The following is a 26,800-nucleotide window of genomic DNA, read 5'->3' as shown; positions in this document are numbered from 1 at the left end:
CAATATTTTCTTCGTTGTCCACTTCTTCAGGTTGCCATATTTCATACCAGGACAACAACTCACGATATTCTTTTCATCATATTGAAATCTAATATTCTGGTCTTTGTCTATGACCACGGATATCCAACATCTCATCATCATTATCATCGTCATCAGATATCTGTATATTCATTTTTGAGTCATAGTCTTTCTTAATATTTTCTTCATAGTCTTTTCTTATATTTTCAAATTTTTCATTTATTTCATGTCTTACTTCTTGTAAGACTTCTTCTTTTATATTTTTCTTCAATAAAGAAATTCTTGCTTCAAGTCTTTCTTTTATTTTTTTTCAAGAACTTCTTCATTCAATGATTCTGTGTCTCTTTTCACAACATCTTTATATGTGGATACCCTTGAAGATCCTTCTTCTCTTATATTAACACCTGGCAAATTTATCTTCACATCTTTTGCCCTTTTATATTTTTGAATATAATCTTTTGCTGCTGGTTCTATGAAATAATTTACTCCCAAAATGCTTCTTGCATATGAGAGAGCTTGATCAATATCTGAATATTTTTTCCATGACACACCTCCATCATTTTCTCTTTCTACCTGTTGAGCTATAATTGATTCGAATGTTACATATATTACTGGTGTCTTTCCCCTATATATAACATATATGGGTCTTTTCTCTATATTGACAGATGATTCTTTCGGTTGTATCTTTCCATTGATCGTATGAAAATATTCAGCCAAACTATTTAATATTGCTAGCATATATCATTTATCTTCTCTTTTATTATTATATTGGAACCAGAAATTATCTAGAATGCATTCTTGTATATCATCTAGAACAATATGGTCTCTAGGTTTGAATTTATAAGTATTAGGCGGAAATATTCTTAACTTATTTTCAGTTCCGAAATTGAAACATCCACCCCCAATAGGGCTTGTTCTTGTTCCCCTCTTCATTCCTACAAAATAGAAGATCGTGAAAATATATCAGGCAATGTATTATCTTTGCCTTTTATATGCTCAAATATTACTTTATGTCCATTTCCAGTAATAATATCTTCAAATAGAACCCATCTCCTAGTTGAACTTTTCTTACTATTGACTTTATTGTAGTATCTGCATATAGCTTCATAGTCTGTCCTAACTGTGAACTCTTTAAATCCTAGATATAGTCTAAAAGCATTTATTGCATTTATAACAGCCAAAATTTCTCTATCCGTATTGTTTATTGCTTTTAACTTATATTTTCCTAAAGCATACCTACATATTTGTTCTTCTAACTTTGGAGAATATTTGTGTGGTTTTTGCTTTAATATTGCACCCCATCCTAACTTGAATGCATCTGTCTCTATAATAAAATAATTATCATCTAAAGGTAACTCTAGGGGTTTTAAATCTTTGACTTTTTCTTTAATAGTTCTTACTAACTTTATATCTTCAGAATTAAAATATTTTTGTCCATTTTTTCTTAATTTTGCATATAATGGACCAGCTAACTTGGCTAAATTTTCAATATAATTTCTAGCATAATTGACTATTCTTAAGAATTGCTGTAGGGTTTTCTTATCATTCATGACATCTGGAAATTCTAAAATTTTCTTTGCAATATGATCTTGTAAATAGATTTTTCCCTCTCCTATTTCATGACCTAAAAAATTTATCTTCTCCTTACATATCTCCATTTTCCTTTTAGACAATATTAACCCATGCTGTTCTACCTTTCTAAAGAAGGTTTCTAGATGAGCTATATGTTCTTTATAGGATTTTGAGAATATTAATAAATCATCAATATAAACTAATATGAATTCTTGATTTTCATTAAAAATATTTTGCATTTTTCTTTGAAATAAAGCAAGTGCATTTTTTAATCCTAAGGGCATTACTAGCCATTCAAAATGACCTTGAGGACAGGTGAAAGCAGTCCATTCTATTGATTCTTCTGCCATTTTTACTTGCCAAAACCTAGCTTTTAAATCAAATTTTGAAAAATATTTACTACCTTGTATTCTATTTATCCATTCTTGCTTATTTGGAATATTATAAGCATCATCTATGATATTATCATTTAGTCTTTTATAATTGATAACCATTCTTGATTTTTCTCTGGCTATTTCAACATGATTTCTAACTATAAATGAAGCTGATCTATGAGGACTTCGGCTATCTCTTATAGCTCCTAATTTTAGTAATTCTTCAATATGCATCTTAAATTCTTCTATATCTTTAGGTGTTGCTTCTATAGGACTTGTCTTAATTATATGGTCAGGATTTATTATGTTAATTTTACATAATATACCATTCTTGTCCTAATGCTTCATTGGTATTTCTCCTATTATCTGAATATCTTCTAATTTTGTTATAATTTTATCTATATCCTTTTTAGATTTTATATCTCTATACCAGTTTGGTGCTAAAGATTGCAAACTGATACATTCTATGCATGAGTTTGCTATATGAAACTCTTCTATACATTCACCTAACTCTTCATCTATATAATTATTAAGGACATTTTCATCAGATCCTTGGAGTTCTAAATTGGTCTTTCCTGAATTAGAATTTATAGTCTTTCGTATTTCAGTTATATATGGAATATTATCTTGGTAAGGAATAAATGTTATTCCTTGCTCATGTATGATAGTTGTTTGTAAAGAGAACTGTAGAAATCTTAATCCTAATATCATATCATCATGTATCATAGATAGATCTTTTATTGTAATTTCATCCATTATATATTTTATGTTATTTATTTGTACTTCAATATCATAAGCTAGTTGATTATGAACCTTTTTTATCCCAGACATATCAGTAGATATTTCTGCTTTATCTTGATCTATTGTATGAACTATCTCTGGACACTTTACAAAATATTTATCATGTATAATATTTTTTGTACAACCGGTGTCTACTAGCGCTAATATTTTATAAGAGATATTAGGCGTTAATTTTACTTTTATAGGTATTCTTATACCTATAATTTCTTTAAATGGTAATTTAACTATGTATTTGCTACCAAAGTTTATTATAGCTTCTTTTAGTTGTAATGCTTTATTATTATTTTTATTTACCATTGCTTGATCTTTTAACTCAGTAAGACCTCCATGATTATCTTCTATCTTATTAACTTCGTTGAGTTTTATTTTACTCTTCAGCTCTTCTAATTCTGCTTCTAAGCTATTTATTCTATTCTCTAAATTTCTGACTCTACTTGTTAATAATTTATCATCTGATTCTAATTCTACTTTTTGTCTACATTTTTGGTTATTGGTTCTTAGACATGAAGCACATGCTTGCTTTAAACATTTAATACATGTAAGTCTATTTTCTTGACTTGGGTAAAATATATAAAAAGTATATTTTATATTATAATCACCTCTTCCTTTTATCCAATCATGTTCACAGCCTTCTTGATTCATTAATTCTATTTTTGTTTCTTTTGGACTATTAATATCTTCAGATATTATATCTAACCCTTCCATAGCATTATCAAGATTAAGTAATATTATATCTAACCCTTCCATAGCATTATCAAGATTAAGTAACTCTTCATCATCTAAAGAGTCTATAAAATCTTGGTAACTCTCAGCATTATTTTCTTCTTCTTCATAACTTTCTAATAGAAACTTATTATTAATCTCCCATTGCTTATCTTCACTGATAATGTATTCAATATTATTTGTCTGCACAACTTCTTTAATTTTATGAGTCTCTTTGTCTTTAGATTTTAACTTATCTTCCTGTTTCTTTATCACAACAGGTGTTTTAAAATATTTATTCTTTAATTTTATATCTTTCTTGATATTATCAAGTCTACATATTTCTCGTCTAAAGAATAATTTTTTTTCTCTTATGGCAGACCATTTGCATGTCATAGAGGTTTTATATTCATCACGAATCATGCTTAATTTTTTCTCATAATATTGAATCTGACTGTCTAAATTATCCATAACAAGTAAAGTACTTGACTGAGGCAAACTTTTTAAACTTGACAATATAAGTAAATCCCTTTAATTCAAATTTTAATAACCAAGCTCTGATACCAGTATGGGACGCCACTGGTTATTACAAACTCAAGATTCAAATTTTAAAATTCTCGAGTTACTATTTATAGCACTATTCAAATTCAGATTTACTATTCAAATTTACTATTCAAATTCGGGATATGAACAGTGCCCGAGCACTCACCGGGAGTGGCTCAACCACTTCACTATTCAAGGCAAGCGTCACTTTCACGAGCAAATATTTTATGCACGCTGGATGAGCGAGCGCGCGATTAGTGAATATAAAAATTGATATGTCGCTTTCGCGATTAGCTAATCTGGTGCTTAGTGAATATGCTTATGCGGAATATTTTTAAGGATCTTCTGCAGGCTGGCGAGACCAAAAATTCAGCCGGTCATGCGTACTATGCTTGTGACAGTCCTACTCGGTACTCACCGTATGCATCACTAACTTGCTTCAGAACTAGACTATCTCGATCTACTCCGTTGCTATCCCCAGCCACGAACACACAGGACTCAGGCTCTGTCGTCTCCCTAGGCAGTTCAACCCAAGGGGAACACTTCTCTGCGCACATAGGGTTCTCTACAAACGCCGCTATCAGGGCTAACACGAGAACAACACACGTAGAGGTTTCTCCTCTAGGGTCTCTAGCATAGAGACATTGCCCCATATGAACGAGCTTAAAGAAAGGCAGGGATTCAAACGGAAAAGCTTAATTCATTTCTACAAAGCAAGCTTACATACGGCTCTCTCTTTCGGGAAACCCTAAGCACTTAGCACAAACCTTAGGGATTACCTTACAAGCGCAGGATGATCACGAGGACCTCCTTTATTCTAATTAACAGCTAATGGTGGAGTAATACAACGGTAGTGGAGTATTACTATTCGTGGTGGATGATTCTCAGAGAGCTTCTGAGATCATGTCTTCATGTGTATGTGTGTGGGTGTGGAGTTGGTGGAGTGGGTGGTGGATGAGTGTCTGAGCTTTCTTCGATGGTGGTCTGGTGTTTCGATGATGAATGAATGCTCCTGGCTTATCGTTTTATAGCACTGAAGGAGCATCCTTCGCGCTTATCTTCTAGAGTTCCTTCGAGGCGAAGTCTTCTTCTAAGGAGCCTTCGAGCTTAAGGAAGCGGCTGGCGTCTTCAATTATCATCTTTTACTGTTGCCTGGACAGCTGGACAGAGAATAATTGTCCTGGCTACAGTAGAGTGATTGTATATTCCTTTTGCGCTGTCCTCCATCGCGCACAGATAATATCCTTCTGGATATTCTTTGGTATGGTATGGTCTTTCACGCACGAATGATTGATGTTGCAAACATCAAATCAAGGATAGGCATGCGGTATTATCTTCATGGCATGTATTATTATCTCTTATCTTCCTCGGGCGAATTGTTGATAAACCTTATCAACATAAGGAGTATATTTCTTGTATGAATATATTGATATTGAACTGAGTCTATATTGACTCTTCAATATTTTCTTCGTTGTCCACTTCTTCAGGTTGCCATATTTCATACCAGGACAACAACTCATGATATTCTTTTCGTCATATTGAAATCTAATATTCTGGTCTTTGTCCATGACCACGGATATCCAACATCTCATCATCATTATCATCGTCATCAGATATCTGTATATTCATTTTTGAGTCATAATCTTTCTTAATATTTTCTTCATAGTCTTTTCTTATATTTTCAAATTTTTCATTTATTTCATGTCTTACTTCTTGTAAGACTTCTTCTTTTATATCTTTCTTCAATAAAGAAATTCTTGCTTCAAGTCTTTCTTTTATTTTTTTCTCAAGAACTTCTTCATTCAATGATTCTGTGTCTCTTTTCACAACATCTTTATATGTGGATACCCTTGAAGATCCTTCTTCTCTTATATTAACACCTGATAAATTTATCTTCACATCTTTTGCCCTTTTATATTTTTGAATATAATCTTTTGCTGCTGGTTCTATGAAATAATTTACTCCCAAAATGCTTCTTGCATATGAGAGAGCTTGATCAATATCTGAATATTTTTTCCATGATACACCTCCATCATTTTCTCTTTCTACCTGTTGAGCTATAATTGATTCGAATGTTACATATATTCCTGGTGTCTTTCCGCTATATATAACATATATGGGTCTTTTCTCTATATTGACAGATAATTCTTTCAGTTGTATCTTTCCATTGATCATATGAAAATATTCAGCCAAACTATTTAATATTGCTGGCATATATCCTTTATCTTCTCTTTTATTATTATATTGGAACCAGAAATTGTCTAGAATGCATTCTTGTATATCAGCTAGAACAATATGGTCTCTAGGTTTGACTTTATAAGTATTAGGCGGAAATATTCTTAACTTATTTTCAGTTCCGAAATTGAAACATTCACCCCCAATAGGGCTTGTTTCTCTCTTCATTCCTAAGATAAGAGATAATAATACATGCCATGGAGATAATACCGCATGCCTATCCTTGATTTGATGTTTGCAACATCAATCATTCGGGCGTAGAAGACTATACCATACCAAAGAATATCCAGAAGGATACTATCTATGCGCGATGAAGGACAGTGCAAAAGGAATATACAGTCACTCTACTGTAGTCAGGACAATTATTCTCTGTCCAGCTGTCCAGGCAACAGTAAAGGATGATAATTGAAGACGCCAGCCGCTTCCTTAAGCTCGAAGGCTCCTTAGAAGAAGACTTCGCCTCGAAGGAACTCCAGAAGATAAGCGCGAAGGATGCTCCTTCAGTGCTATAAAACGAGAAGCCAGGCACATTCATTCATCATCGAAACACCAGACCACCATCGAAGAAAGCTCAGACACTCATCCACCACCCACTCCACCAACTCCACACCCACACACATACACATGAAGACATGATCTCAGAAGCTCTCTGAGAATCATCCACCACGAATAGTAATACTCCACTACCGTTGTATTACTCCACCATTAGCTGTAAATTAGAATAAAGGAGGTCTCCGTGATCATCCTGCGCTTGTAAGGTAATCCCTAAGGTTTGTGCTAAGTGCTTGGGGTTTCCCGAAAGGGAAAGCCGTATGTAAGCTTGCTATGTGGAAATGAATTAAGCTTTTCCGTTTGAATCCCTGTCGTCCTTTAAGCTTGTTCATATGGGGCGACGTCTCTATGCTAAGGACCCTAGAGGAGAAACCTCTGCATGTGTTGTTCTCGTGTTAGCCTTGATAGCGGCGTTTGTAGAGAACCCTATGTGCGCAGAGAAGTGTTCCCCTTGGGTGGAACTGCCTAGGGAGACGATAGAACCTGAGTCCTGTGTGTTCGTGGCTGGGGATAGCAAGAGAGTAGACCGGATTAGTCTAGTTCTGAAGCAAGTTAGTGATGCATACGGTGAGTACCGAGTAGGACTGTCACAAGCATAGTACGCACGACCGGCTGAATTTTTGGTCTCGCCAGCCTACAGAAGATCCTTAGAAATATTCCGCATAAGCATATTTACTAAGCACCAGATTAGCTAATCGTGAAAGCGACATATCAATTTTTATATTCACTAATCGCGCGCTCGCTCATCCAGTGTGCATAAAATATTTTCTCGTGAAAGCGACGCTTGCCTTGAATAGTGAAGTGGTTGAGCCACTCCCGGTGAGTGCTCGGGCACTGTTCATATCCCGAATTTAAATAGTAGCCGTGAATTTAAATAGTAAATCTGAATTTGAATAGTGCTGTGAATAGTAACTCGAGAATTTTAAAATTCGAATCTTGAGTTTGTAATAACTAGTGGCGTCCCATACTGGTATCAGAGCCTGATTATTAAAATTTGAATTTAAGGGATTTTAATATAATCTGTTGAAGATTGAAAAGTTACATTACTTAAATTTGGAAGTGAATACAGGAAAGACAGTCACTACTAAAGAGAATATAAATATAAGGTGTAGATTAAATAGTTCTAAAGAACATACTTGACATACCTCTCACGGACAGATAAATTTAATAGTTGATTTGATACATAACTTTTACATATCTTGAGGAAAGAGGCAAGATGAGCTAGAACTAAAATTTGATAAGTTGCAAAAAGAACATAAGCACCTTGAAGAGCAATATTTAGCTATCAATAATAAATTAGAATTAGCTTTACAAATTTTAGAAGAAAGTAAAGTTTCTCTAGGTAAAATTAGCCAGAATAGTGATTATATTAAAAAAGATATAACTTTCCTATATAAGAAGACTGATAATAATATTGTTGAGCATAACAAAGAAATTGTGTTATCATCAGCAGGAATAGTTGAGTCTACTAGATCTTTAAATTCAGAAAGATGGAAGTATCTGAGAGCCTGTCTAGAAGAGACAAGTCACTCTAGCTAGTAAATAAAGACATAAGACCTCTAAATTTTAAAGATAAACTAAAAGGAGAATGTGAGGATATTGAAACCTTAGAAGAAGTGATAGACTTAGAAAGAGATCTTGAAAGATATCAGAAAGATACTTTGAGGAAAATAAGGCCTCAACAAATATATCAAATGGGTTGGTTTGAAAATAAAAATGGATTATATAGAATATCTAGAGAAGTAGAATTAAGTGTATTGTCAGAACCAGTTCTGCTAAGAATTGTTAGTAAACAATTTGAGAATGTTTTAAAATATTCAGGGTATAAATATATACATCAGGGAATGTATATCATTGGAATTAAAGGAATGACAAGGAAAAAATTAGGAACCAAGGTTCTAATAACTTTATTAGATAAAAGATGGGATTCAATAAATAAAGCAGCATTAGGATTTTTAGAAGGTGATATGAATGAAAATATGTTGATAACATATATAGCTCCAGACTTAATAATGCCAGTTAAAGAATTTATAGATAAGATGGCATTCGGATTTCAAACCAAAGGATATGAAGAATTTAAAGGAACGAATTTATTAGTAAGCATAGAATTTATAGGAAGGTTAACCAACAGAAGTGGAACCAGATATAAGGTAAATGTGAATAATATTGTAGAAAGTATGCAATCTAAAGGAATAAAATTTATGAGTCCTCTTAAAATAAGTTCTGAAGAAAGAGCAAGAGAAGAATGGAATATAAGCTCATTAATAGAACCAAAAATTTTAAAACAACCTAAAGATTACATAAGCTATGAAAATAATAGAGGGTTGACTAGTATTAGGTTTGTAGATTATAAAGAACAAAGTTTAGATGATTTAGAAGCATCTAGTTCAGAGGCAAAATTGGAAGAAAACAGAAGGCATAGCATATGTGAATTTATGGAAAAATTAGATATAGACAATGAAATAAAACATTATAAGCTGAAGCTAAGTAAAATTCATGATGAATATAAAACCTCTATGATATGCAAATGGGCTGCTATAAGAGAAAGGGAATTCTACTTTAGACGAGAAATATGTAGACTTGAGAATATCAAGAAAGATAGAGAATTAAATGCTAAGAAATTCAGCATTCCAATAAAAAAATGAAATTGTGTCAAAACAAATAGATAACAGGGTAAGGGAAGTCCAAAAAGAATTAGAACATAGCAAGGATAAGATAAATGACATAGAAGATAATGATATAAGTGAAGATGAGCAATGAGAAATTAATAATAAGCTCTTACTAGAAAGCTATGAAGAAGAGGATGAAGATACAATTGAGATATGTAGTAATAACTTAGAAACTCTCATAAACCCCTTAGAAAATAAAGAGTTGCCTAAAAATAATGCTATAGAAGCAATGGAAATAGATCCAAGTTCATCAAAAATAAGACTGTGACACCCTAAAATTTGCCACTTTTGGAAAATAGGTTTAAAATGATCTGATTCTGTATTTTGTGCTTATGAAATGTAGAAAAATAAATAAATAAATAAATTTCTCATGAATTTAAAATTTATCGTAAAGTACCAACATGTATGTGCATTTATGCCGCTGTATATTATTTTGTGAATGTTGATATTGATCAAAGTTTCAAAGAGAATTGGAATTTGAATTGGAATTGATTTTCAAAATTTATTTGAAAAAAAAAGGAATTTCCTTCCCCTCCCCTTCCTTTCTTCACTTTTGGCCCAGCTCCATTTTTTCTTCTCCCCGAGTCGGCCCGCTCGCTTTCTCCTTTTCCCCTCCCCCGCTTCCTTCCTGGGCCGGCCTAGTTCGGGTGGAACCGCCGCCGCCGCGCCAGCCCAGCACCGAGCCGCAACCGACGCCCGCGCCACTGCCGCTGCCAGCCCGGCCCTGCCTGCCAGCACCTCCTCCCACCTCCACGCGTCCCGCGCCCGCTCCCGGTCAAGGCGGAACCGCCGTTCAGCGCCCACGTCGTGGGAGCATCCCCCCCGCGCCCCGGCCGCTACAAATGAGAGCCGAGACAACCCCCGCGCGCCCGCCTGCTGCTCCCGCTCCAGTTTTCGCCTTCGCTCTCAGCCGCAACCGCCGCTCGGAGAAGCTCCGCCGGCCGCCGTCCTCACTTTCGCGCGGGCAGCCGTCCCCGAGCCGTCTCCGCCTCCATTCTTCCCCGCGGTGAGAACCCCTTCCTCTCCTCTTTCTCCCCGTGCGGTTATTTGCGAGTTTCATGGCCCGTAGACCTCGTTTCGCATGCACCGTGAGCTCCATGCCGTCGGCCATGGCGACCGCCACCTCGGCCGCGTTCTCCGGCCGCCGTATCGGCCTTGGCGACTTCCCCTTCACCCTCTCGTTCTCCCGGTGCTCTTGGATTAGAAAACCGAGGCCCGTAGGCCAAATTACCCGCTCGTCGGTGATCTCCACGCCGCCGGCCATGGAGTTGTCGCCGGAGTCACTGTTCCGGCCGGCCACCCCTTTCTTCTCTCTCCCCCAGATCGATTTCTGGCCGTTCATTTCTAATCCGACGGCTCACGTTTGAAGATACCCCTTCGCGGGTGAATTTGCATAAGAGCCCCTGGACTTTTCTAAGTCCTAACCCGCGGCCCAAAACGTATTTCCCCGAATGCGCAATCTCGATTAGAAAGCGTAAACTCCATGGCTTAAGTCAAAAGTACGCTTTCAGTATTTACAGAAATGCCATTTGAACTGTTTCGCTTATAGAATTGTCGTTTTAGCTCCGAATTGGTCCATTCAAATCGCGTTAGCTTCGTAATTTCATAAGCTACATGTTGGAGCTACTGTTAGTCAAGTTTGGAACTTTTTAATTTCATGATTAGATTTAATTAAATATATGGCTATAGGAAAACCCGTTTAAATCATAACTTTCACATTTTAGCTTCGTTTTTCGTGAACTTCGCGTTGACGTGATCGTAGCGAAACGTAGATTAGTTTTACAAACATTTTATCTTGATTCCAATACTATTGGTGTACTGTTCTAATGATAGGAATGTTTGCTTTGCATGAATGCTTTTGGAATGTTGTATGTTGCTGTGTTGGTCGCGTTCAGACGGTGAGAAAAACGTTGGAGACCAAGAACTCTTCGACGACCAGCAGGACCAGCACGAGTTTGTGAACCAAGGCAAGTATAACATGGGCCTTCTTTGATATCCTATTCCACTTTAATCAATTACTCATGTGCATGTGTCTAATTTTGATACCCGTAAGGACATCCTAGTGATTGTTATCCTGTTCCTTGTCTCCTATGGGTTAAATGCATATGGGTAGATTGCTAGTGCTCTAACTGTATTTGATATACATGTTGATGAATGATACTATGGAATAAAGTGAGTAACATGATTTATAACAACTGTTCCATAGGGCGAAAGTGCAATTGACCTTTGTTTATGTTGCTCCCGGCCCTCCATAAGGACTTATCTGTCGGCAAAAGCTGGGACTGACAGTGCAACCGGGAGAGTCATATGGCTCTGACTTTAGCTCAGTAATAGGATCTTTCCTAACTAGTTAGAGGTTACCTTTTTGGCGCAAATGGGGCTTGCCACTTTGGGTATAGGGCTGCCTCTGTTCCTATGAGTATAGCCGCGATGGATGTGTGCCATAGGAAAGGAGGGTTCCTACATCTGCCTGCCAAGGAAACCTAGCGGCCCTAACTTGTTAGGGAAACCTATGAAATGGCTTCATAGTGTACCCTGCCCGCTCACCTTGGTAGTGACATGGGAGTAATTAACCTGGGCATATGGGGATCACGACTCGCGGTGAATGTGCACCACCTCTGCAGAGGGTAACAAACTGTTATAACAGCCGTGCTTATGGTTACGAGCGACCTGAAAAACTCACATAATAAATAGCTACTTATAATGTTGTTCATACATGACGACTATGATGATATTATGATGATGTTTCATGATTCAACCGGTTCTGATATATGATTATGTGGGTAGAAAAGGGAGCTTAAGCATAACTTGATAATCCTTGATAATAAAATTTTGACTTACTAAAAGTGCTAACTGCAGTAAACCAGTGTCAACCTTTTTGAGCTTCATAACCCCATGTTAGCTTGCTAAGTACAGAATGTACTTACACTTATTTATTTTCTTTACTTGGATAAAAAAATCCCGGATGGGTAACAGATGACAACGGGTATGAGGATTTCCCAAAGGACTATTAGGCTTGTGGTCAACCAGTTGACCTTCCCTGTGATGACGGCCACGAGAGTTTATTATCTTTTTATTATTCCGCTGTGATGTATAAGACTAAGTTTTATTATAACTCTGATGTATGACACCGAGATGATACTATTGTAATTTATCAGCTTGTGTGTGTGATTGATTCCTGGGCACACACGAGTTTTATGCATTCAATTTTATCCTTAAAATTGGGTGTGATAAAGACGAGGTCCTGAAATAAAGATAGAAGGTGAAAGTGAGAGACCAACTAGAAAACCAGGAACTTGGCCACCAGAAAAAGAAGAACCTACATATACATATATACCTGGACAATATAAGCATATGGGTTCAAAAAGAAGAGAATTTGAAAAGAAGGTGCAATTCCAGAATTATAAAAGTGATGGTGCTATACTAAATTTAGCAGCACATGATCCTATAGATTGGTCAAATATAATTAGCATATGGAAAGGATTGATAGTCCAAAAGTATATACAAAATCAGCATAATATTGGAAATGGAGTAGAAGATATGATTACATATTTAGAAACATTTTTAGGTGAATCAGTCAAAGTTTTATGGGAACAATGGGTAGAAGCTTTCCCTAACCATTATGCCCAATTAAAAATGGCTGCTAGTAATCCATATAATTTTGCAAATATTATATCAAGCATTGTAATAGGTGAAGATCCTGAATTAGGTTTTACTGCATTACAAAATAAAAGATTAAAAGAAATAGAAAAATTGTCACTAACAAGCTGAAAAGGAATAAAAGAATTTTCTCAACACTATTTGTATAATGCTACGACTGCCAAGCAAGGCTATAACCAAGGTATAGTAGAAAAATATTTTAATAAATTACCAGAGCCTTTAGGTTCTATGATATTAGAAGAATATAAAAAGGAAATTATTGGTAAAAAATATAATATCTCTCAGGCTATAACATTCGTTTTCAAACAGTTAAGAAAAATATGCACGAATATACAAGCTCAAAGATCAATGAAGCAATCAGACTATAATTTTTGCAATAAAATAGTCCAAATACCATTGACATATGGAGAAGAGAGATCTAGAAATAAGAAATATCCTAAGAATTATAAGAAAGGAAATGTAAAGACAAAGAGACGTTATTTCCTTAGAAGATCAGACAATAGAGCTCCATTCCTCCATAAGAGAAATGTGAGAAGATATAATCCTAGAAAAAATTATGATAGTTCATGTAGATGCTTTATCTGCAACTCGCCAGATCACTTAAGCAAAACATGTCCTAACAAAGACAAGAAAAGGTATTCCAATAAGCAAGAAGAACAAGAAAAGGTTCAAATAATAGATAGTGTGAATGAAAATATCTTAGTCTGTGATGATAATATAATGGATGATGAATCAATATATTCAATTATAGAGACAGATGAAATAGAATATGATGAAGAAAAAGAATCAAGTGATGAAGAGTTAGATTTAATTGATGAGTTAGCAGGATTAAAGATAGAAATGATGGATCAAATAAATTACGAGCACAAGTGGGATCATAAAAAAGGTGATTCTAATATAAATTATGTATTTTGCATATATTATCAAGATCCAGCAGAAAGAGCAACATGTAGGCTATGCTTAAGACAAGCATGCATGTCATGTTTAAAACAGCAAAGCGATATGAAAAAGAACTCAGAAGCTAAAATAATATATGAAGAAAATAAAGTGCAATCAGAAAAGGAAGTAATTCTAGAGGAAAAAAGAAACAAATATTTAAACAATATTCCACAAGAGTTTCTCATTCCTAGATTAAGTTTTAAGACTGAACAAACTTTGTCATACTTTACTCGTGATGTTAAAGATATAATTTGGAAGAAACATGCTGAAAGGCATTACAAAACCTTTCATGATATACAAAAATACTTTATGAAATTATACCAAGGTAAAGAAAGACATCTAGGAATAATTGTGAATGCAAATACTTTTCCTTTACTTCATCTTGATGATAAATTAATTGTTAAGCCTCATCAAAGATTCTTAATATTGAAGGCTGATATAAATTTAAAATATTTCAGAAGTATACAAAGAAATATTGGAGATGATATATCTTTGCAGACTATTATTGATCATGGATTAGTTCGTGATATATATGGTACACTTGAAGAGATACTCCAATCAGACCTTGGAATAGCTATCAAAGAAGCTTGTAAGAAATTAACATGCATTCCAGGTAGATACAAAATTAAGTTTTGTTCTAATCCCCCAAAATTTACACAACCAATAAGACTAGCATGCCATGATATATATATTACAAAGGGATCATATAAATTTCCTACTACATGGAATTCAGACTCATGGCAAAATTATGAAGAGTTGTTCATAAAAGACACGAACCATGATAATTGGAGAATTTTCAGTGAAGCAAAAGAATTAGAAGGGAATACCAAATTTGCTTCTGAATATTATATGATGTACCAAAATAAAATAATAAAAGTATTCTTGAGAGAATACTATGGAAGATATAGTATAATACAAAGAGAAGTTGGCAGACTAATAAAGCCAAGTTATGGCAAAGAATGTCAATTACGAAAAGAATATCGTGAATTGTTGTCCTGGTATGAAATATGGCAACCTGAAGAAGTGGACAACGAAGAAAATATTGAAGAGTCAATATAGACTCAGTTCAATATCAATATATTCATACAAGAAATATACTCCTTATGTTGATAAGGTTTATCAACAATTTGCCCGGGGGAAGATAAGAGATAATAATACATGCCATGGAGATAATACCGCATGCCTATCCTTGATTTGATGTTTGCAACATCAATCATTCGGGCGTGGAAAACCATACCATACCAAAGAATATCCAGAAGGATACTATCTGTGCGCTATGGAGGACAGCGCAAAAGGAATATACAGTCACTCTACTATAGTCAGGACAATTATTCTCTGTCCAGCTGTCCAGGCAACAGTAAAGGATGATAATTGAAGACGCCAGCCGCTTCCTTAAGCTCGAAGGCTCCTCAGAAGAAGACTTCGCCTCGAAGGAACTCCAGAAGATAAGCGCGAAGGATGCTCCTTCAGTGCTATAAAACGAGAAGTCAGGCGCATTCATTCATCATCCAAACACCAGACCACCATCGAAGAAAGCTCAGACACCCACTCCACCAACTCTCCACCCACACACATACACCATGAACATATGATCTCAGAAGCTCTCTGAGAATCATCCACGAATAATAGTAATCACACACCACCGTTGTATTACTCCACCATTAGCTGTAAATTAGAGAATAAAGGAGGTCCCCGTGATCATCCTGCGCTTGTAAGGTAATCCCTAAGGTTTGTGCTAAGTGCTTAGGGTTTCCCGAAAGGGAAAGCCGTATGTAAGCTTGCTCTGTGGAAATAAATTAAGCTTTTCCGTTTGAATCCCGGCCTTCCTTTAAGCTCGTTCATATAGGGCGATGTCTCTATGCTAGGGACCCTAGAGGAGAAACCTCTACGTGTGTTGTTCTCGTGTTAGCCCAGATAGCGGCGTTTGTAGAGAACCCTGTGTGCGCAGAGAAGTGTTCCCCTTGGGTGGAACTGCCTGGGGAGACGATAGAGCCTGAGTCCTATGTGTTCGTGGCTGGGGATAGCAAGGGAGTAGACCGGGTTAGTCTAGTTCTGAAGCAAGTTAGTGATGCATACGGTGAGTACCGAGTAGGACTGTCACAAGCATAGTACGCACGACCGGCTAAATTTTTGGTCTTGCCAGCCTACAGAAGATCCTTAGAAATATTCTGCATAAGCATATTCACTAAGCACCAGATTAGCTAATCGCGAAAGCGACATATCAATTTTTATATTCACTAATCGCGCGCCCGCTCATCCAGCGTGCATAAAATATTTGCTCGTGAAAGCGACGCTTGCCTTGAATAGTGAAGTGGTTGAGCCACTCCCGGTGAGTGCTCGGGCACTGTTCATATCCCGAATTTGAATAGTAGCCGCGAATTTGAATAGTTAATCTGAATTTGAATAGTGCTGTGAATAGTAACTCTACACACACATGACGATGTCCATATATACGCAATGATATTGATATTCAGTGTTATGGATACTAGGTTCTGTATGGTACTACCATTCAATAAGACATTTTTGGATCAGTAAAACATCCTCGTGCTGTCAGGTTAGTAGTGTATGTGTCCTTAACCTATTTATTAGTACCGGCCCTATTCTGCTTCATGGAAACCTTACTAGAAGCTGTACAAATGAATTAGATTTCTGACCAAAGATTTCTAATATCCAGTCTTTGCAATACAATGACATCAAATTCTTTTGAATAGCAGATTTCAGCAATTCCTAGGACTAGGAGTTGGTAGGCATCCTCTTGTCAGCAGCAAGGGGATCGAAATACTAATGGTTATGCAGCCAAACAATCCATAGCTAGCTTTGCAGTGATGCAAGGATTAACAAGGATGCAATTTTCCAGTTTCTATCTTGCTTCTTTGGATAGTCTGTTGCCTCTGCATTAATTGTGTATGAGCTGTCATGATGCAGGTTAGAACGGAGTAGGGCTGGTACTAAATCCTGCATCACAAGATAATAATACAGAGATTGAAAAAACAAGAATAGTGGTCCTTTTTCTCCAATGGTCAATTTTGCCCCCAAAGATTATAACATCCCAATCAATCTAATTAATGGGATGGTTTTAGCATACGCACTTTAAAAAATTCTGATAAATTCTGTGCTTTCAAGATCTCTGATAATTTCAAATCTAACGAAGGTTTGCATGTTTGTCTTAGCAGACTATCTTTACAAAACTGTAATTGATGGCAAAAGTAATCAAGGTTTGCATGTTTGTCTTAGCAGACTATCTTTACAAAACTGTAATTGATGGCAAAAGTAATCTTCTAATACTGATATCTGAACTATGACAGATACATCTGGCAAGCAAAGATATTTCTAAAAGAGTAAATTGCACGGATGGTCCTTAAAGTATTGGACGAGTTTCATTTGGGTCCCCAAAGTACGAAATCGCAAGTTTGGCTCCTTAATGTATTTAAGTGATCCCATCTAGGTCCAAATTAGATACGAGGAGGGTTAGAAGCTGACGTGGTTGTCCACGTGGTCAGCCACGTACCTGCGGGATCAAGGCCTGCTCGCCAGCCGGCCATGGCCACCGCCGGCAGTGACAGCCTCGCCGTTGGCCGTGGCTAGCCGCGGCGACCCCGGCTCACATCGTGCTCGACCCCCTCGCACGCTGCCCCCTGCGCCGCTGCAAAAAGGCGCTGCCGCCATCCTGTGCGCCGCGCCAGGCCGAGCCGATGAGGCAGCGCGCGTGCGCCCCTCGCCGAGACATATTTCGCTTCGTCCGGTCGCTATGCGACGACCAACGGCCAATGGCGCCTAGCCCATCTGCACCCACGCTGGCACGCTCTCTTAGCTTGGCCGGACTTGACCAAGCCAGAAACTCATGGCCGCCGTCACCGCCATGGACTCCGGTAAACACCGCCACCTCCCAGTTTCCAAATTTGCGCAACTCGAGGCCTCCCGCTCCAATTCCTCGCACACATAGCTACGCCCAGTTATCGTGTAGCCCCTAGAAGTGACCCTGTTGCAAACCATCCACGGCGAGTGACAAATTTTGGAATCTCACCGCTGCGGTCCGCCATGGCCGAGCGGGCTCCTGCTGCGCCGCGTTCCACCGCCACCAAGCCTCCCCTCGCTCGACCACTAGCACCGTGAGGCAAGGTCAGCCACGGAGGCGTCGGATCATGCGGCCGCACGTAGGCGGAGGCGCTGGGGCAGCGCTCGCGTGCGTGGGGTGCCAGGATGGGGTGGGGCGGCGGCCGTCCAGAGGAATAACAGAGGAGAGGTGGCCACGGGGCGAGGAGGTCGAGCGCGATGCGGGCCAGGGTCGCCGCGACTAGCGCGGCTGGTGGCGAGGCTGTCGTTGCCGGCGGCGGCCATGGCCTGTTGGCGAGCGCGCCTCGAGCCCACGGGTACGTGGCTAACCACGTGGACGACCACGTCACCTTCTAACCTTCCTCGTGTTTATTTTGGACCTGGATGAAATCACTTAGATACATTGAGGAGTCAAACGAGCGATTTCGTAGTTTGAGGACTTAGATGAAACCTGACCAATACTTTAAGGATCGGCCATGCAATTTACTCTTCCTAAAATTTACTGCTCTAATTGTTTGCATTGCAGGCCATTATCCTTCACATAACGAATGTATGCAGAACAGTGTCCTACAATGCGATTAACAAAGTGAGAGATTTTGAGAAGCAACAAAAAAGGTCCGATTAGCTTATTAGGAATCACATTGGGTGATCAATGCTTGAGGCCAAATACATGTGGAAACCCTGGAACGTTCCTTTGTTGACAATGATTTTTACTTTAATTGTGTTTGGTTATGCTCAATATTGATGCTCATATAAAAATATGGATGATTATATCTGTTTTCAATTTTTTGTATGCAAGGATGAAATAAATTCGTACTATGCTTGATCCTACTTCTATTCTTGGTTGGTGTAAAGATATTCCATACAAGCGCTATGTGCATAAAATTATCAATGTTCCCAGTGATAATATACTTGCAATGGGATTGTAAACCACTGGATATTTGTCTGCTAATTTTGACCCACTATTTTTTTATACTCTTGCTGCCTTGAAATTTTTAAGACTCATAACATACCAGTTTTTTTCTTACTCTTTTATTGTGTTGAATTGCGTTGCAAGTTTTTAGCCGTAGCAATGCACGGGACATATGCTAGTTTGTAAAAAAGTCTCAGGCAGGCACATAAATACTACTAGCAAACTTTTTTTTTTGAAACTTATTAGCAAACTACTGGGAATCAAATGTCCCGACAGGGGTAGAGGAGAGCGCGGTGCAGCCCTCCTCTTGTGTGCCAAAGGCTTCTCTGCAGGGGCAGTGGCCTTCGGGAAGAAGGGGCACAACAAACGAGGCTCACAATCACCAAGGTTTTGTCTACGGTTTCAAACTAACTAGTCACTTTCTCCTTCATTGGGGTCGAGCCCTCCCTTTTATAAGGTAGGGTTACATAATTCTCGTCTACAAAATTGTCCTTAGGCCAGCTAAGACATATTCCAGAATATTCCTACTCTAGAGTATTCCCCTTCCGGACCTTTGTGCCTTCTCCAACTTGAACCACCTCTCTTGATGGGCCTTAGTCGATCTGGGCCCTCGGCCCAGAGGGCGTCCGTGCCATGCCTCCTGACTCCCGCCGCCTAAGCTGCCGTAGGGACCTCGGCGTTACGTCTCCTTCAATCGCCTTCGCCTGCCTCTTGCCGATCGAAGGCCCTGTTCCTCACCTCACTCTATTAGAAAGCCGAAGTCCTCGCCTTCGGCTGACTCTTCACCGGCCACAGATCTGACGCCTCAACAATTGCACGATTCAAGCTAGTCAGTCCCTTGCTCCGGGTCTTCATTTCCTCATCGCATTAATCAGAGTGTTTCTTGTGTTTTAACCCCTCTTCCCGCCCTCTGCCTTCCACTTTTTCTGAGGTATGAAGATTCAATTCTAACATCTCCAGGCTTGTAGTGTGTGCCTGCAGTTTCTAAGGCATCGTCCCTTTCTTTGCTGTGTATAGCTAGTACCCTGTCACAACTAAAGGCGCCGACCATGGGCTCAATGTTGTTTTGTATATCAACCAAATGCCTTGACAACCTTGCTGGACTGCTGGAGGAGGAGCTTATGATGACACTATCTGTGCGTAAAGAGATCAGGAAGCTCAGGAAGCTCCATGACTATCTCAAGTACTTTGATTCCATTCGTGAGGACGCTGATGCTCAGGCAATGGAACACAGAGAGACAGGGATATGGTGGAGTGACGTGAAAGATGTCATGTATGCTGTTGATGACATCGTAGATCTTTTAAGGGCTCACTCGCGGAAGCAACACTGTTGTGATTTACTCGTGCTCTCTAGGTTCGCACAACTTCAGTTCGACCACATGATCGCCAGAAGAATCAAGGGTGTAAATGAAAGGCTTGTAGAAATCCAAAAGAACAGATATGTTCCTTCCTCCGGGGTTGTATCCTCAGGCTCAGGCCCCTCAAATAAACGCAGTTGATAGCAGACATCTGGCTGCTTCGGTTGATGAAATCCATGTTGTTGGAGCAGAAATCAAGGAAGCTACTGATAGCATGGTAGAAATGATTGTCGGTTATGCAAAACAGAGCAGGATATCAGTATGGGATCGTTGGGATGGGAGGAATTGGCAAGACAACTTTAGCTCAGAAGATATACAATGATCATAGGATAAGAGAGAGATTTCACCAGGTCCTTATCTGGCTGTCCATTTCACAGAGCATTGCGGAGAACGATTTACTGAAGGAGGCCATCGAAAAAGCAGGAGGGACGGCCCAATCAGCAGCAGAGCAAGGATCAGCTTGTACAAGTTCTACTGCATTCCATCAGTGGAAAAAGTGTCTTTCTTGTGCTGGATAACATGACCAGTCCTCATGTGTGGATCAATCTTCTACGTTCTCTGATGGAGAGGTGTTTGGATGCTCATGTACTTGTTACCACAAGGAGCCATGACGTATTGTCACAGATGAATGCGGTGCATGTCAAGGAAATGCAGACTAAAGGATGCTGATGGTCTAGAACTGCTTATGAAGAGATCTTTCAGAACCGAAGATGAAGTAAATGTATTCAGTGATATTGGAGCAAAAATTGTTAAGAAATGCGATGGCCATCCTCTTTCCATCAAGGTCATTGGAGGTGTCCTATCATCCAGGTCGAGCAAGGAACAATGGGAGAGAATACTGGAGAGAAGATGGTCTATTGATGGACTTCCAGAAGAACTAGAAGGTGCTTTGTACTTAAGCTACACTAACTTACCCCCACAACTCAAACAGTGCTTCCTCTGGTGTGCCTTGTCGCCTCACAATTTCGATATTCACCGAGATGTCACGTAAGAGGGCAGCGGACCGATACATAACATCGCCGAAGATTATTACCATGAGCTGATCAAGAGGAATCTGCTACAGACAAGGCCAGAGTATGTCGACAGAGAGTATCAACAATGCATGACCTGTTAAGGCAACTTGGCCAATTTCTGACAAGGAATGAAGCCGTCTTCATGAAAGAGAAGCGTGATCGTTGCCCATCAAGTATTTGCCGATTAGGTGTCGGGAGCGTCGTTGACGAAATACCTGCTATAGAAGAGAAGAAACGCTGGTACGGTGCCTCATTATCTTGCATCACGACACATGCAGATAGGTGAAGAGGGACATCTTCAGAAAGCTGGTGCATCTTCGCATCTTAGTTCTACGTGGAGCAGGCCTCGAGAGCATACCTGCATCGGTGGGTTACTTGGCGCTGCTGAGGCTGCTGGATCTCAGCTACAGCGAGATCAAGGAGCTTCCAGGGTCCATCGGAAACCTTACCAGCCTTGGTTGCCTTTCAGTGTTTGGTTGCACAAAGTTGGCAGCTTTGCCACCGAGTCTGATGAGGCTGACCATGATAAGCTTCCTCCAGACAGGAAACACAGGACTGGCACATGTTCCGAAAGGTATTGAGAATTTCAGGCAGATGGATAACCTTAGATCAGTTTTCCAGAATGGTGCTGGTGGTTTTAGAGTAGATGAACATAGGGCACTCTCCATGATACGATGCCTCTGGGTTATCCGGCTGGAGATAGCCACACCACCAACTGAGCCCGTACTGTGCAATAAGGGTTACCTGAAAGAGCTAGGCCTGCGCTGCACCATGAGCAAGGAAGCCAATTGTCGAACTCACTACCCAGACAGCGAGGTGAAGAGGATTGAGGAGATCTACGAGAGTCTTTGCCCACCGCCAAACCTAAGCTACATCTTTATTGATGGGTTCCCTGGTCGCATGCTTCCAGCTTGGCTATCTTCAGAACCGCAGAATAAACTGCCAAAGCTGGCTCATATGCACTTCTATGACTGCACATCCTGCCCGAAGCTTCCCCTAGCAGGCCAGCTACCGTTTCTGCAGGTTCTTCACGTCAACGGAGCAGACAGTCGTGAGCATCGGTGCTGAGCTCCTCGGATACGGCATCCTATCTGGAACACATACCCCTGCGTTTCCAAAGCTCGAGCTGCTTGAGATCCTCGACATGAACAACTAGCAGAACAGGTCACTAAGCATGGATACCTTGTTCGACAACACACAACAGCAATCCCTTGTGCCGTGCCTTACACGCATGCGGCTGATAAATTTCCCCAAGTTGCAGCTCTCCCTGATCATCTTCACAGAATTGTTAATCTACGAAGGATCCAAATAGAAGGAGCTGACAGACTGCGGGACATCGTCAATCATCCCGGGGTTGTGTGGCTCAAGGTTAAGAACAACAAGTCCTTGAGGAAAATATCCAACCTTCCTAAGCTGCGCCTCTTGCTTGCGCAAGATTGCCAAGAATTGCAGCAGGCAAAGAACCTTAGCTCGCTCAAGGCCTTGTACGTTGCCGATTGCCCTATGGAGAAGATACTCTGGAAGTGTTTCCCCACAGAACAACAGAGCATGATTGTCCAAATGTCCATGTTGTCACCACTGGGGCCCACGGTCAGGATATTTATCCTCTTGAATCAGTATTTCATTAATCTATAGTGAGCACAAGATCTCTTAGAGAAATGTTACGGTATTCTTGTGTCTCTTTGCTTCTTTTTCTGTTCATAACTTGACACTGTTTGTGCAAATTGGTCAGGATATCTATTCATATCTTGAATCAGTATATTTCATTAATCTGGTCAGCACATAGTCTCTTAGAGACATATTACTGTATTCTTGTGTCTGTTTTTTAGTTTGGAACTTGTGCCCACATCTGTTTCAACAAAATAGTTCATCAACATGTGCTGCCACACTGGCCATTAATTTTAGGCCCCGTTCAGTTGCCAAAAAATTTTGCATAGTAACTGTCACATCGAATCTTGCGGCACATGCATGGAGTACTAAATGTAGACGAAAAAAAAAACTAATTACACAATTGGTCGAGAAATCGCGAGACGAAACTTTTGAACCTAATTAGTCCATAATTAGACACTAATTACCAAATACAAACGAAATGCTACAGTGAGCCAAAATCCAAAATTTTTTGGATCTAAACGGGGCCTTAAGAGATTTGCACGGGCAGAATCTTATAAGAAGTATAAGTATTAGAAGTTCGTGTTTAGTACGTACAACTAATCAAAACTACTCATCTTTGAGCATGTACTCCCTCTATTTCTTCATTTTCTAACGCAACACCCATATAAATACTCTATAATATCTATCCAGTTGTGATGAATTTATGAATTACTTTAATGTTTTTACCATACATAACCATTGTTTTTCTCTCTTATTGCAAAGCACCTACATGCCTTCCATATACATTTAGTTGAACCCAAAACTTAAGTTATGATGGCTCTTATTAAAGCTTATGTCTTGTGACATTCATGATTCTACATTTCACTTTTAAATCAATAATGTTATTAGTTGGATACATTTTTTATCTGCATGTTAAGTTAAAATTCTTGTGCTTGTGGTATCTTTTTGTGAAGCTCCTTTATCATATTTTTTGAAAAAAGATAATAAGGATTACGGTTACAGGCCGCACTCTAAATTTTTATGATAACATAAATGGTCTCCTACACCAATTGTAAAGATCTATGGATGGCTAGAGAGATGGTGAATAGCCAAATTTAAATTCTAAAAAAACAAAACTAGGTAAACACGTTAGAACAAAGATACACATAGACACATAGTAGGGTGTCCGACAGGGCCATGGTGGGGCGGGTGGTCGCAGCGACAGGTGATGTTAGGCTGGTATGCAGGAGTTGGTTTGCCAATTTGTCTTCTACTTCATCACCTGCTTACCCACTGGGTAATCTATGCCTGATGGGCATTATACACTAGTTTCGGGGATGGATAAATTTGGGTGCCTGATTTTTGGGTATGGGTATTCAGGGATGGATAAATTGGGGTGGGTGATTTTAAGGTATGGGTACCGAGTAATCTATTTCTTCCCCAACGGCATCATTACCGCCAGCTGAACTTTGTAATTACATATAAGGTATGGGTGATTTTAAGGTATGGGTACCGAGTAATCTATTACAAGGATTTGTGAAAATTGAGATGAACAAATTAAAGAGTACAGTTATCGCTAACTACTTCTCTCCGTTCCAAATTATAAGATGTTTTGGCTTTTCTAGATTCATAGTTTTTGCTACGCATATAGATATACGTTATGTCTAGTACACAATTAAAAATATGTATCTAGAAATACCAAAACGTCTTATAATTTGGAACGGATGGAGTAATTAAAGAGCCTAGCTACTTTTGCAAGAGAAAAAAAGGAGAAACTAATTGCACAGCCTAATTTAGCCTATATTTCATACTAGTTGTAAAATGCCCTGATACAAAATACTGTATTAGGCAGTAGCATGTGCACAATCAAAATTCCTCAGATCGATTATCTATTCGAGTGGCGCAAGACAGTTTTGATGACTACGGCCTATGGCTCGTCGAGAGTTCGGTTAGAGATTGTTGTACCTGTACCGTACTGTTGTAGACCCGGTTCAGAGCCTCTTGCCTTGGCCTCTGAGGCTGCCTTGTGTGTGGGGCGCCGGCAGTGCAGAGCCTACGCCGGTGTAGATCCACCACCGTACCAGCGTGTAGTGGTGCGGCTGTCGACAGTGGCAGACCCAGGATTTGAGTCCACGGTATGCCTAACAAAAATAAAATAAAAGCTATTATCTAATATGGTATACTTCAACACAAAAAATCGATAAATAGTTCAGTAAAAGAAAACATAATGTATCTAAAAGAGCTCTAAATTCAACAAGCAAATTCAAAACTTGCATAAATGACAATATAAATTGTTCAAACATAAGATAAGGTCTTACGTAAATAGAAGATTACAATACTAGTTTAGAGCTTTTTCTTTAGGCTTCTTCATGGCCATGAAGTGTAAACTATGTCATCCTCGCAACAGAGAAAATATCACACTCGCTAAAAAATGACCAAAAAATAATTCAATGACTGGTCACCCATTCCTCTTATTCTTTCGCATTGCAGAGAATACTCTGTACATTACACATTGCAGAGAATACTCTTTCAACTCAGTACACAGTACTATGTACTCTACTCACAAATTGAGCAGCAAGCATCATTCAGCAGCAAATTCGCAAATTACAGTCACCAATTTCAAGCATATGTCTCTATGCTCCCAACTCTCTACTCAGAAACTCACCAGAGATGCTCAGATGTGGAGGACAAGGACAGCGGCGGCGGGGTGTCGCCAGGTCGCCGCGTCGGGCCGAAGTCTGGTAGATCCACAAAGTGTGTTGACAGGGGCGGCATAGACGCGCAGCCGCGCAGGCCAGGTCCCTCGTGCGCGTGGCGCCATCGCGCAGCTGCGCAGACTAGGTTGGCTGGTGCCCGCTCTGCGCCTCCACTGCTCGGGTGCCCTGGCCCCTGGGCCCTGGCAGCTTGCCGACGCCGCGACGCGCTGATCTCCACGAGCAGCGACTAGTCCGGCGAGAACGCCGAGCAGAGGCGCTGCAGAACAGCCGCCACGGCCCACATGAGGCAAGGCTTTGTTGGGCTTTCATTCGTCTAGGCCTTAAATGATAAAGTAGTAGTAGTTTAATGGGCCAAATTTAGGTTGTTCTGGGTCTATATGGACTACCCGCGTTGGGTTTACCTCTGGGCTGGACTGGCTGCCCGGCCATTGGGCCTGGAAGTGGAAGTGGCCAACCGCCCAACCGACACAAGATTGTTCAAGCTTCTTCTTCTTTTCTTTTGCTAATTGTTGAAACTTCTCAAATTTAAATTTGACTTCAATTCAAACTTCAATTTTTATAAGGGAAGCCACAAATGGTAACAATCCCGATCTATGGTATGAGTTTGGACTTTCAAAGCTGCATCCTGGAACGATACCTCCACCTCCGAATGTCCTTGATTTTGCAAGTCAGCTCACACGGCTGGGACTTTGACTAGGATGAACAGCGGTACAGTAATGTGTTTCCTCCTGAGCAAACTGGTGCCGCCTTCTTGAGTGAATATGGCTCGGACATTTGCGACGAGCATGAAAAGGCTAGGGTCCCAGTTTAGATCCGAAAAATTTAGCAAAATGAGCACTGTAGCGTTTTCGTTGTTATTTGGCAATTAGTGTCTAATCATAGTCTAATTAGGTTTAAAAGATTCGTCTCGTGGATTTCGTCTAAACTGTGTAATTAGTTTTATTTTTTATTTATATTTAATGCTTCATGCATGCGTTTTCGTATTCGATGTGACGAGGAATCTTGAAAAAATTGGCGTTTTGAGAGGGAACTAAACAGAGCCTAGAAGTGGATTGGACATCAAATGTCATTGCAACATTTTTGGTTGATAT

The 26,800-nt window shown here is 39.4% G+C and overlaps 1 long non-coding RNA gene and 1 pseudogene across 3 annotated transcripts; one reads left to right on the top strand and one right to left on the bottom strand.

Annotated features, from left to right (window-relative positions):
- Positions 1-855: 855 nt before the first annotated feature.
- Positions 856-25,973, bottom strand: LOC136500969 (uncharacterized). 3 transcript variants are annotated; one of them, XR_010770139.1, is made up of 3 exons: positions 25,658-25,973; positions 24,958-25,133; positions 856-953 (listed from the first exon to the last, which is right to left on the bottom strand). It is a non-coding gene; the product is annotated as an uncharacterized lncRNA (long non-coding RNA). The 3 variants fall into 3 exon arrangements; XR_010770137.1 differs by lacking the exon at positions 856-953 and adding an exon at positions 13,576-13,742; XR_010770138.1 differs by lacking the exon at positions 856-953 and adding an exon at positions 16,782-17,020.
- LOC136500967 (putative disease resistance protein RGA1) lies at positions 20,081-21,121 on the top strand (annotated as a pseudogene).
- Positions 25,974-26,800: the final 827 nt, after the last annotated feature.

The sequence above is a fragment of the Miscanthus floridulus genome, chromosome 13, assembly GCF_019320115.1.
Source record: "Miscanthus floridulus cultivar M001 chromosome 13, ASM1932011v1, whole genome shotgun sequence".
Classification (NCBI taxonomy): Eukaryota; Viridiplantae; Streptophyta; class Magnoliopsida; order Poales; family Poaceae; genus Miscanthus; species Miscanthus floridulus.
The sequence above is the reverse complement of the archived record's forward strand: the minus strand, read 5'-3'. Positions and strand labels throughout refer to the sequence as shown.